Source organism: Phaenicophaeus curvirostris, chromosome 22, assembly GCF_032191515.1.
Source record: "Phaenicophaeus curvirostris isolate KB17595 chromosome 22, BPBGC_Pcur_1.0, whole genome shotgun sequence".
Lineage (NCBI taxonomy): Eukaryota > Metazoa > Chordata > Aves > Cuculiformes > Cuculidae > Phaenicophaeus > Phaenicophaeus curvirostris.
Genome location: NC_091413.1, coordinates 4,155,646 through 4,168,636, shown reverse-complemented (window position 1 = coordinate 4,168,636; position 12,991 = coordinate 4,155,646). Strand labels below are relative to the sequence as shown.

At 45.0% G+C, this 12,991-nt stretch overlaps 1 protein-coding gene across 1 annotated transcript in view; it reads right to left on the bottom strand.

Moving 5' to 3' along the window:
• Positions 1-12,617, bottom strand: part of PIK3CD (phosphatidylinositol-4,5-bisphosphate 3-kinase catalytic subunit delta) — a 49,253-nt gene extending 36,636 nt beyond the window's left edge. The window contains exon 1 of the mRNA XM_069874677.1: positions 12,596-12,617. The gene's annotated coding sequence lies outside the window, so the exon portion shown is untranslated. The remainder of the gene's footprint in view (positions 1-12,595) is intronic.
• Positions 12,618-12,991: the final 374 nt, after the last annotated feature.

Here is a 12,991-nt window from a genome sequence, read left to right as displayed (position 1 = left end):
GCAGCTCTGTCCCCAGTTAGGATCCCCATGGTACTAACAAACAAGGTAGCACATGGCAATTACAGCTTAACTCCAAGCTAAGCATCAGGCAAAACAGAAAAAAAAGGTATCTAAGCTCGATGTCAACATAGTTGTTGGGTGACACAACCTGACTTTCATTTAAAAAAATTAATATTTGCCATACGTGCACTTGAAAACAAGAGGGGATATTCTCTCAGACTGCATTATAAAGGGCAGGCACTGCAGACTTCCCTGGGTTTCCACAGAACTAGGCAGCCAAAAGGCAAATCGAGAGGAGGAAAGGGATGCTGAGTTTGCAGACATTCTGCATCACGCAGCTGCTGGCTCAGGGGACAGTTCTTTACAGGATAAAGAGTGCCTGGAGCTCCAAGGAAAGAGAGTAGACCACAGTTCTTGGCTCAGGTTAAGGGCTGCTGTCAGTATTTATCGAAGTAAAATCTAAAGGGCAGTTTTCATCTTTTGGCTGAACCTCAGTTATGATGACTACTCACACAAATACTTTCTTTTTACACCCCTTTTCTTCAACAAAGACTTTTTTGAGCCCTTAGTCTTAATTATCAGCCTTTCATAGCTCTACCTGGAGGCATTTATCCTCAAGTCTTTTTTTTCAGGTGGTTTTCTTTCTTCACTGCTACAGGTAGACCATTCTTGCTCGTCACTAAACCCTCTTTGCATCCCTTACAAAATGGACACGGTTGGAAACACTGGCTGTACAGCTCCAACCCATCTCCCTTCCCAATTCCTTCTCTGCACCAGTTTGCTGCAGGAGAAATTCAACCAATGTTCATAGCCTAGATGAGACAGCTGGCCAGCTTTTGGAGGAAAAGAGGAGAAGGAGAATGACAACAAGCAAATCATGTAACCGCAGTGCCTTGGTATTTACATGACTGTCTGGCAAAACCACTTTCAACTGCAAATGCAGCACCTGGAGGGAAAAACACTGTGAAAAACACTATGCCCACCCTCCCAGGTCCTGAGCCACACAGATGTGGACTATTTCAGTAAACCGAATCATAGAATGGTTTGGGTTTGAAGAGACCTTAACTAGTTAAGGACAGCGACACATTCCACTGGATCAGGTTGCTCAAAGCCCCATCCAACCTGGCCTTGAAGACCTCCAGGGATGGGACAGCCACGACTTCTAAGGTTTATTTTCATCACCCCTACAGGCAAGGTTAGAAGTAGCCTCTCTTATCCTTCACTTAACAGGGGACGGGTTAAACAAACATACAAATAAAAAAAACCCACCAGACTTGCCACATTTAATTGCACCACAAAGCAAACAGGAAGCAAGAGCAGTTTTAGGAGAGTTGAAACTATTTGCTCCATGTGGTTAACACCACCAAACAGGCGGGAAACCACGTTTTTGCTTCAGCTATGCAGTCGGTCTGCAAATACGGCTGGTAACTTGCTCTTATTTAAAAGTCAAAAGAGGTGTTTTTTTGGCAAGAAGATCTGAAATAGGAACATTGCTGCATGAGGCACTGATCTACACCAGCAGAGGTAAGCGGCAGAGCTCATCTGTACGAGTGCAGCCACAGGATACAGCCTTGACTGAGAAATGCCTACCAGCAAACCAAATAGTACTTCAAGATTTGAAGATCATTCTTTCTTTTGGCATCTTACACTAAAGGTCTCTATGCTATAGCATAACGCTACTCTGCCATGGGCTTTTCATTCTTCGTTAGGATTTCTTTATAAGGCTCTCCTGCAAGCAAGCAATGTGCACACTGAAGGGAAGTTAGGATGTTAGGATGATAGAATCACAGAATAGTTTGGGTTGGAAGGGACCTTAAAGATCCTCCAGTTCCAACCCCAGGGCTCCAAAGCCCATCCAACCTGGCCTTGAACCCCTCCAGGGACGGGGCAGCCACAGCTTCCCTGTGCAGCCCCGTTCCAGTCCCTCACCACTCTCATCATGAAGAAATTCCTCCTTATGTCCAGTCTAAATCTGCCCCTCTCCAGTTTATACCCATTGCCCCCAGTCCTATCACCTTTGTAAACAGTCCCTCCCCAGTTTTCTTGTAGCTCCTTTCAGCTACTGGAAGGTCGCTCTAAGGTCTCCTTGGAGCCTTCTCATCTCCAGGCTGAACAACCCCAACTAGATCTCTGTGTCCTCACTAAAGCACTTGTTTCATTAGGATGATGTAAGTTTACTTGTAGAACATCTATACATTCATTTAGGAGAAGAGAAAATAATAATAATAAGGAAAACAAGGAAATGGTGACTAGAGAAATCACTTAGTTCCACAATAATTCCAGTAGGTTGGGAGGTGACCGGACAAAGGATGGAAAGCACATCTGGATCCATGACTTGTGGAAATGTAAAAAGATGATGGACAATGACCACCCAGGAAAGAGCTGCAAGGAAGGTGATCACACAGTTCCTAGGATAACACTGGCTCCTGCCAAGACTGAGGAAGGGTTGAAAGGAGGAGGGAGGCTGTGAGGGCACAAAGACAACTTTCCTGGGCAGAGCAGCATGGTCAGGAAACAAGGATTTGCTGCAGTGGTGCGAGGATTGCAGGGCAGTAGCCCTTGACATGGGTCTCTAGAGAAAACAGAAACTAGCAAAAGGCTGCGTTGAATAAAACTGAGAGGAGAAATTCACCACAACACCCTCTTAAAATGTAGACAAAAACTACCAACTCTCAAGAGGTCACTATCACATGTCTCAGGTTCCACTTTCCCCCAGCTCTAGTCCCAGACATTTAGGGGAACGAAACCCAAAGGATCACAAGCACGTTCACCAGTTTTACCCAGTATGGGTTTCATCAAGCTGGGGGGACCACTGATAGAGGGACAAGGGGCAGCATCCAGCTCTTCACTGCCCACCTTGCTGCTAACCTGTCTCATCCTTAACCAGCCCTGAAACAGATCCTGTTTTCCTCCTATTCTTCATCTATGTTCAAGCAACCTTCCTAGGAGGAGATTTCTCTGAAGAAAAACGCAGCAGTTACTTCATAGCTTGGATTTTGGGACAGCTGAACGCACCATGGTTATAACATGAATTGTTTTCCTTTCAGGAACAAGGCCACAGTTTGCTTGTTGATAACGTCACAAGAGATATTTCAGAGAAGAAAGACACGACAAAGCCTCAGCATGTTTTTCTCTTCATTTGCTAGATACGCGTTCAAATGAATAACTCACTAAGGAAAATCTTTCCATGAACTGTATACGAACTGATGGTGAAATATTAGGGGTGGGATTCAAGGACCTGTTTGTTCAAAGAGCATCTGAAATAGTGCCAAGCCTGGGACCCCGAACGACAGAGAGAAAGGAGAATGATGGCAAAGGCATTCAGCTCTCTTGCTGAAGGCCATAATGATGTACTTTGGTGCCCTTGCTCAGCCAAAAATACTGTTTTATTTGTGTGACTATGAATGTAAATGAAGGACACGCCAGACTTAAGGACAGTGCATTCCTCCATGATTTCCCCATAAACGTTTGCAGAGGAAAAATAAGGAACAAGAACTGACCTGAATTAGCTGCAGCAAGAAGCTGAGATGCCTATCTTGATCACCAGCAGGACTTCTAGAGGAGAAAAATCCCTGGAGGCAGTTCTTCTTAGGAGGTTATTGAAATGAACCATGAAGCTTTGTCTGGTACGTCCTTGGTTGTTTCTTCATCAGAATTTCAATGTTATAATCTCTGCCCATGCCGAAGTGTTGTGTTAAGGGAAAAGCAAGTTCTCTAAATTGTTGGTGTTGCAAGCAGCAGAACATCCCAGAGAGCCAAGTGGAAGGTATTAGTCAAATGCTAGATAGGAGGAGATGCTACCGACCCAGGTCTGCAAGATACACGAGGCTACAGCTATGTCAGGGGTACAGTTTGAGTTCCTGACTGCCAAAATGTAAGACAAGGGTTTGGGGAAAAACGCAAAACCAAACCAACAGCAACAAAAATCCCCACCAAAATCACACACGCTGCTCTGAAAACCCAAGTTGTAGTGCTTTCAAGGACAGGACCTGGAGTAAGGTGCTCGTGTTCTCCTCCTCACACTTGCCATAGCTTTTAATGAGTTGTTTCACCTGTTTCTCTGAATGCAGAATACAGATAATTAGTTCCGTGTCTCATGAGGCATTTTGATAGAATCACAAAATCATGTTTGGGCTGGAAGGGACCTTAAAGATCATCCAGTTCCAACCCCCTGGGATGGGCAGGGACAGCTCCCACTGGATCAGGCTGTCCAAGCCCCATCCAACCTGGTCTTGAACAGGTATGGGGCAGCCACAACTTCCCTGGGCAACCTGTTCCAGGGCCTCCCCACTGTTATAGTGAAGCTTTGCTGTTTTGTGAAGCTTTGCTGTTTATACAAGTCATTCGAGGTCTTTGGTGGTGCCACACAAGTTCAAAGCATCAATGTCTCAACCCAAGATACCATTCACTTCTTCATCACTTCAGAATATAATTGCATACATACACACAGCGTTCTCCACCTCAAGAATGCCTCTAAAAAATTGACTTCTGGGTTTGTCGATACAAAGAATGTCAAACAAGAACAAACAGAAGTTACATCCCTTTTCTCACTATCACTTCTTCAGGAGGAACAAACAACTTTCCTTTAATTTTTTTTGCAATAACATTTCTTGGGAGTACTTTTTTTTTTTTTTTTTTTGCAGAAAGTGGGCGATTTATAAAACCACAGATTTGCATTCTGAGTTGTAACTGCCTGTTTAACTAAACCAAGCTAGAAATTACTGTTAGGGGATTCTGGATCCTTTTCTTTACCACCAGAACAGCAGCACCCAGTCTTCCCACACTCGTAAGTACAGATTAAATTCACATGAGTGCCGGGCTCTCAAAAAATATAAAACTAGACCACAGAGATAAAGCTAGAGAGCAAAAAAAAAAATGTCCTCCATCCAGTTTTGGGAATTTTGGGGGGTCTTTATTAATTGTTTCCAGTAAGACCGGATCTTGCAAACTGATGTGTGGGCGGCTATCTGCACACTGAGCACAGAGATGCAGGTGTTTGCCTCAACTAAATACTTTGCACAGACTCGTGAGTCTGTTATATTTGGGTGAGTTTTGTTTGTTTAGTTTTATTTGATGTTTAAAGTGTCTATTCCAAACTAAGCAGCGTTCAGAACCCAGACAAATAGGCTTTCTGCATAAAAAGCAGAATATATGCATCATGTTACAAAACAAAGCAGATGCCAATGACAAATGCTTTAAGAATTTTTTAGAAGCCACCTGAAAAATCACTTAAGAGTCAGAAATAAGTAGCAAAGGTCATTGCATGAGTCATCAATAACAAAAAGGAGAAAAGGAATGCAAAGGGATTTTTTTTTTTTGTTTCCTAAGATGATAAATGGTTTTGGCTGAAAGAAAATTATTGTTTTTACTGTCGGCAGAGTAAAATTTCCATCTGTGAACAGGGGAATTTCCACCTGAGACATATTGATGAAGAATCATTTACATAGCGAGAGGTAGAACTACAATTTTTACCCTGGGAACCGTGTTGAAGGAAAAACAAATTCTTTTCGGTAGCAGGAAAGTGCAAAATTTTTGCCCTCAAATTTTGGTCCAGAAATAGATAATGTTTGTTTTCATTAAGTCTTTAAAAATACTTACAAAGAAGAGAAGATATATTTCACAGAAGCGAACATTCCAGCCAGCCTGAACAACACCAGGACTGGGAAACTGTAACGACAAGCTTTAACTACATTAAACACTTACACTGTACACTACGAGCGAGCCTCTCGAAATAAAAGAATTCTTCATCGTTTGTTATTACTGAATCATCATTTAAAATGAAGCACCAGCCAGGATTTGAGTGGGTCTCCCTCACCTCAGCAGGACATACTCAAGCTGCAAAATTTGCAGCCTCAAAGGATTTTTTTCAGGTCTCACCGTGCCCCTTTCCATGACATTGGCCACACCACCAACTCACTGCCTCAGTTTCCCTTCCAGGACAACTGAAAAAGCAACGTTTAGTATTGGATCACTGAAGGGATTGGTTTTTTCCTTTGTCTTTATTGCTGGCTTTTCTGCTATCCCCACTAAAAGGGGGTTTGTGTACCACAAGCTAACAAAGTCTTTTAAATCAGTCACCTAAAACAGAGAGATAAGGGACTCCGGTGGGGAAAAGCCTTCAGGAAAGCTGTCCACTAGCCCCAAACCAAAACCAACTGCCCCGGTGCAGAAATCAGGACTAAGTCACAGCCCAAAGGATAATTTCAGCCCTTGGGATGGATTTCTTGGCACACGGTTTGGTTGGAATGAGCTGCTCAGTGCTAGGCTGGTATCCTAGGGTAGGAATGGACATCTCCCCAAGCCTACGTATTTTGCAAATCAGCTGAGTGTGGCTACACTCCCTCCTGTGATAACCCTAGGAACAAGCCTTCTTCTTATTAGGATGCCCAGGACTGGCAGTATCCCCACACCCCCTCTCTTTCTCAAATAAATGAGAGGTGCTGCCTACGAGCACAGAGAGGGAACATCACACGCACATACAAAATAAGAAGCGAACTACATGCAAAACAGCAAAGCAAAACACACAGGAGAGGTGTTTAAGATAAGCATAGTATCTAAGCTATTGACAAAAAACCCAACTCACTCCCACACACGTATCTTGTACCACATCCTTTGGGGTCATCTGGAATTCTTATCATCTGCAGCGTTTGCTTCTTTTCTCTGGGACTTGAGAAGAAAAAGGCACATTCTTCTGTGAAAATTGTATATCATTATGATTTAGAGACTGCGTTTTGCACGTACAAGACATGCTACTTCGTTCTGAGCATATGTTGTCTAGGTCCTCGTGCCAATGTCTGCCTTTCAAAGCCAAAGTGCTGCACTCCTGGGAGCTCTCCCCCACTCAACAGCCGTAAAAAGGAAAGAGATTTATTTATTTAATCAGTTTAAATCATCTTCCTTCAAGTTTCCAGGAAGACCACGCTGCCCATTCATCAGTGTTTATTTCAGGGAAAATACTTGAATATTTGAAAACTGGGGGAGTGGGAAGTCCCACTCATTTAACTGGTGCTTTAGCTGAACATGGTACAGTAAATAAGTCATCTGCTCCTAAAGAGATAGTAACTTTGTCTGTACTGGTAAACAAAATCAAATATAGGTGAGGAGTAATGGCTTTAAGTTGAAAGAGGGGAGACTTAGACGAGATCTTACGAAGAAATATTTCCCTGTGAGGGTGGGGAGCCCCTGGAACAGGTTGCCCAGGGAAGTTGTGGCTGCCCCATCCCTGGAGGTATTCAAGGCCAGGTTGGATGGGGCTTGGAGCCCCTGATCCAGTGGGAGGTGTCCCTGCCCATGGCAGGGGTGGAACTGGCTGGGCTTTAAGGTCTCCTACAAGCCAAACCATTCTAGGATTCCAGACTGCCTGGAAATTCCTTTACTAAATTGTCTCTGCCATAAGCCTGTTCTGCACCATCACAAAGAGCTGAGGTCCAGCTTTACCCTGGCACAAAGAGGAATAAATCACCAAATAAAACACCCCAGCCTGCTACACTGGTGGGGGCTCAGCAAGATGACAACTTTGAGTTGAATTTCCTATTTTATTTCCTTGTTACCTGCAACACGAAAAACCTCAGCCTCTCATTTCCTTCCTCCTACTCACTTTCTATTTAGTGTTTGGAGTTACGGGTGTAAATTAGCTACAGTCAGGAGCCAGATTTCCAATTTGCTCCTCTTCTAAAGGCCACGGGTAGAAAGACACAGAGCTAAGTCTCATGGATATAATAACGGGGTAAAGAGAGGACAGTAACAGACACACATAGTTATATCAAAGCTCCCAAGCAGCAAGAGGGATGATGCTTGAATGCCTACAGGAAGAAACCAAGGGCGTATTGCTGTCAAAAAGGAGATAGACTCTGCCACAGAGTTCACGCACAACTTCCACAAGGTGATGCTTTCAGAATTAGGCTTGGAAATTTAATGGAAAAGAACAGTAAAATCCATGCAAACCTGTTTCCATAAGCACCAGCTTCATAGGTATGTGCTGTTACACACGGTAGTACGGCCGAAGCGCATTGTCAAGCTGCACTTGTGCGACTCTGAGAAAGAAATTATCTGGAGTTCTCATTGGAGGTACCAAGAAACAAGGAAACCACTTGAAAATGTAGACCATTTGCTAGAGTACCGCAACAGGGGATATAGCTTATTTCCAATGACCTGACCATAAACCCATACTTCTAGAAAGAAAAGTTTTGAAAGAATTAGGAACAAGAAATGAGGCACCAGAAAAGGGAACTATTCTGTTTACACTAGTGTCAGCAAAGAGGCTCTCCGCACTATCCCATTTCAAACTGCTATTTTCTCAGCCAAAGAGCCGTTCTCTGATGATGGAACGGAAGGAAACTTCGTTTGCTTTGCTCTGAGAAGTCAGAGCTGCCAGGCCTTGAGGTAGATGTTTTGCTAGGAAGTGCTGGCTTCGCCACCGTCCAAAGATCTTATGGGCACTGCACTGTCCACCCCATGCTTTGCAAGTGTCCATCAGGTTCCTCTGGAACACACTGGGGAGCAAAAATGCTCATTCAAGTCTCTAAAGAAAAGTTTGCAAAGAAAAGGGACCTCTAAAGACATTTCCTCCCCACCCCAAGAGGCCCCAACAAAAATACACCTAGCTGCTGCACATGATTCCTTCCAGGGCAAACGCAAAAGAAATTCACAAGCCCTTTGACACTAAAAATACATCCTTCCTCCTCCCCAGACTTCTCCTTTCACAGAAGCATTTCTCTTTCTGTGCCATCTCTCAGCCTGTCACACTTGTTACAGGCTCACACCCCGAGGCAGACAAATGCCCTCTCAAAACACAGCTCCTGATTATACCTTATGGGCTTTTAAAGTTATCCCACCCCAACCAGAGCCCAGCACCCACGTACAGAACATTCTGTGCTAACAGGTCATGCCCTGACTATTCCTCTATGCACATTATTTATTCACTGTTCTTCTTTTCCTTCAGTGCTTTATTGATTGCTGCTGTTTATTCCCAGTTTGGGCATCCCCTGTGTTAGGAGGACACATGCAGCAGGGGTGGGGACAGCACTACTTGCTGTTCCTGAGACGCCAGGTCACCTTTTCCCTGTGATCACATAAATATCCACGTAGCAAACTAAGACTGGAGTAGCTCCCTCAGATTAGCAAATTACGAAAACCCCAAAATGACCAACACCTCCCAGCCCTGACCCTTTTTTCACTGCTCCATCAGAACCAGCGAAAGCCCACGGAGATTTGAGATGCATTTTGCCAAGAGAGATGCACAAGTAGACACATCTGATCTCATTTACAAGAGCAGCTGAGCTCTTGTCCCCCACGGCTCCTGTCATTACTGCGCGTTTGTCTTCCCTTATCTCTGGTAACGGACACCACCAGCATGTTTGGTGGCCCACAAGTTAATTAGAAAAGACTGAATGAGCACAGTAAAGAGCGATCCCGTCGTCTGGGTCTGGGGAAGGCGGTTTTCCTCCATGCTGGCAGCAGCAGGAGAAGACTGAGTTGTCCAGCAGTGCTCCCTGCTTACTCCCTTGGGATCAGTCTTACAGGAAAAAAATTCAACCAGTCGCACTGCTTCTCTTATGTCACAAAAAATAGAGGAAGAGGCCATTAAAAAAAAAACCAACAGCATAACTGATTCTGAAAACAATGTTTTTTCTCTGTTCTGAATGAGGAGTCAGCAGCTCTGATTGCACACGTGCAAATTCCCCCAAAGTTTCCCTGAAACTTTCCATTATAGAGAGGGAACTGAGCTCTAGTAAAGACAGCCATTACATCTATGCTGATACTTGTTTATTTACTTCAGTTGAAGTCTATCTGTTAGATCTTATCGCGGATGACTGAATCACCCTCTACTACATCTGTGTAGTTGACTCTCCCTGAAGGAAAGGAGGCATCAGCAGTTCTAGGGTTTGCAAGGGCCCAGAGTCATCTGGCTGTGATGGGGCTTCTCCCTCTAGTGCCTTCCCCTCATTTTTAGCTCCTTGCCTTCAGTGAATAACGATGCTCTATGGGAGGACTGGGAAATGCCAAATGACAGGTCATTGCTTTTAACATGCAAGACAGTTGTAGCTTTTATGCTGTCTGCACACATCACAGATTTACAACAGCAACAAAAAAAAAATCTGCTTAGATAATAGAGGAAAATATCTCTGCGAGAGATTGCGTAAAGCCAGGTGAGGGACCAGCCAGATGCAGCTCTCCAAGAGGACAGAGCATCTGCTATGTTATAGACAGAGATGCCTGGAAGACTTGACATGGAAAACAAATCCAGGAGGATAATGACCCTGAGAATTAACCTGGAAGACACGAACAGGCATCATCATGGAATCGCCAGCGACAAAGCTACATTCAGCCCAATAGAGACTCTCTGTTAAAGCTTATTAACTACATCCTTGTATCACAGCAGACAGCTCTGCCCACAAATCGGAGACCACAGCATTACAGTGCAAAAATCACTTGCATGCTTGCTGGTAGCTCTGGAGAGACGTGTTAAAAGGATAAAATTGGGTCCTAGTGGAAGCCTGTTCCTGCAATTTGGGAACCTGGACTAACCGGCATTCTGGTCAGTCCCTTTACATCCCTGGTACAAATTCATACACTGAAAAGCCAGACAATACTTCTTGACAAACGTTTGCACGAGCTGTTCTTGCTTCTCCTTATATCACTGGTTATATCTGGTCCCACTGGTGATATCTGTTGGAAAGCCACAAAAATGGCACTTCATCTGCAGGAGCCTTTGGTGGGTGCCAAGAGGGGGCAACTTAAATGAAGAGTTGTCCCCTCCCTCCTCGTTCTGCTCTAATGTGCATGCAAAGCTCATCCATTAATTTTTCATCTCTCTCCCCAGCCACTGATTACAGGGGCTCCTTACCCGATGGCCCTTCCTTTTCCATCTCCAGTGAAGCCCTGTCTTTCCATGCTCCAGCAGCTGTTTTTCTCCTCCTCCCTGCCCATTTGCCTGCTGCCGTCTTGCTAATTATTCTTACAAGGCTCAATAATTGATGCAGTCTTCCCCATTTTTCATCTCCTTCCCACAGCACTGTCTGGCAGGCAAGGAACCCCGCAGGCAGCTGCGCTCAGTTGGCTGCCCATCGCTTCCTGCGGAGAGGAACCACTGCCAGAACGAGACTTTGCAACTTAATCCTCTATTTACCTTCCTCTGGACTCTGCAACTATTATCCAGAGGGGCAGCTTTTGAAGTCACTCAGCAAATCGAAACCCCAGTGGCTATAAAGTGGCATCTCATGCCTTGAGCCGAAGTTACCTACAGCCACGTAGCTCTACCCCTCAACAATTTTTGCTTCTAGAGGATTTATCTTTGACTCACTGGCAGACAAGGCAGCACCACAGTGATTTCAGATTAAAAATAAACCTCCCATTCTGCAACAATCATGCTGACGAAAGCACAGGACTCCTCGTGCCTCTCTAAAGGACGTGGTAGTGAACAAGAGCACAGATCAGATACTAAAGTGAACACAACACTGGTCCTATCTGGTAAAGCAGCCCCCTCAGCCCTATAGGTTATTCAGTTACCAAAGGGAAAAAATGCAGATTTAACCAGAGTGAGTAGAGCCACAATCATGCTCAGCCTGTAGGAGACTGGAAAAAACGTTTTCAAACACTATTGTTAACAAAGCCTGTTTGGAAGAGGACTTTGCTACAGCTTTGACTGGAGCAGGACACCTCGTGGTGCCGCTCTCTCATCCCCATACCCTGGAAATAGCTTTCTTCACATTTTGCCTTTTTACTGGTGACCAAACAGACCGTTTCTCAAAACAGAAGGGAGAAAACATAGCAGTTAACACAAGAATTATGCTGACAGCAGAGTTCCCAACGCAACTTCTTTGTTTTCTGTGAATGCTGGCAAGCATCTGAAAAACCAGAAATGGCTCTCAAGAAATTTCACTTTTTTTGCCTTTTAGCAAACCTTTAGCAATCACTCTCTGGCTCATGGTTTGGGAATCTCCTCTGAGCAGTTCATTATCGTCCAGCCTTCGTACAAGCTCCCAGCTGCCCATGGTCACAGAAAGCGAGGGCGACTCACAGCTGTTGCTCCACAACATACTCGAAACAAACCTGGATTACATGAGGATTTTTAAAGCCTAAAATCCCAAATTCTGCAGGAATCAGCATCTTTCAGCATTATTCTGACACCGACTACATCTGACTAATTATCACAAGATGCCTAAGTACAGGACAAATTCTACTTTTGTCCATTCAAGACCAGCTGAGGAAAAGAACTGCCAAAGAGGAAGATTAATGGACAGTTCTGCTGCAATCACACAGCACTGAGTGATGCATTTCCGAGGAGCACAGGCGTGTCACAACATCATATTCACTTCTGTGGTACAGAATGATAGGATACCACCCAGAAAAATGCTCGAGCACGTAATGCCTTTTCCAGACCTTCTGCAAGTGTCACTGGAGGCTTCTTCCAGCCTACCAACCACCACCCCCTGTCCTCCTCGGTGCTTGTAGCTTGTTGTCTCAAAGCACAGTGGTGTGAAAAAACAGGAAGCCACACAGAGGAGAGAGAGAATACAGATTGAGGCATGAAACTGCAGCAGCATCAGCTCCCCCAACACGCTCCCCACCCCCTCTTCCCTTCCCACCCCTTTACCACAGGCCAAGTTCTCGGTGAGAAACGCTGTAGTCGCTCTTGACGGGAAACGGGTTACGGAGTTGCACGGCCAGAGAGCCACTGAGAGCGGGGAAATCCAGCAGCGCAAAGGGAAACACGTCGCGCTAGACTGTGCTGGTCCTGAGGGCAAGGCGAGGGGTGGGACTGCAGTTGGTGCTCAGAAAGTCAGATTAAACCCACAGGTACCTGAGGTGTCTGGAGCAGCTCTTATGCTTTCCGATCAATGCGAGTCCTAGTCCGCTCCTGTGTGACAGAGAATCATGGAATGGTTTGTGTTAGAAGGGATCTTGAAGCCCAGCCAGTTCCACCTCCTGCCATGGGCAGGGACACCTCCTACTTGGTCAGGTTGCTCCTAGCTCCATCCTTGAACGCCTC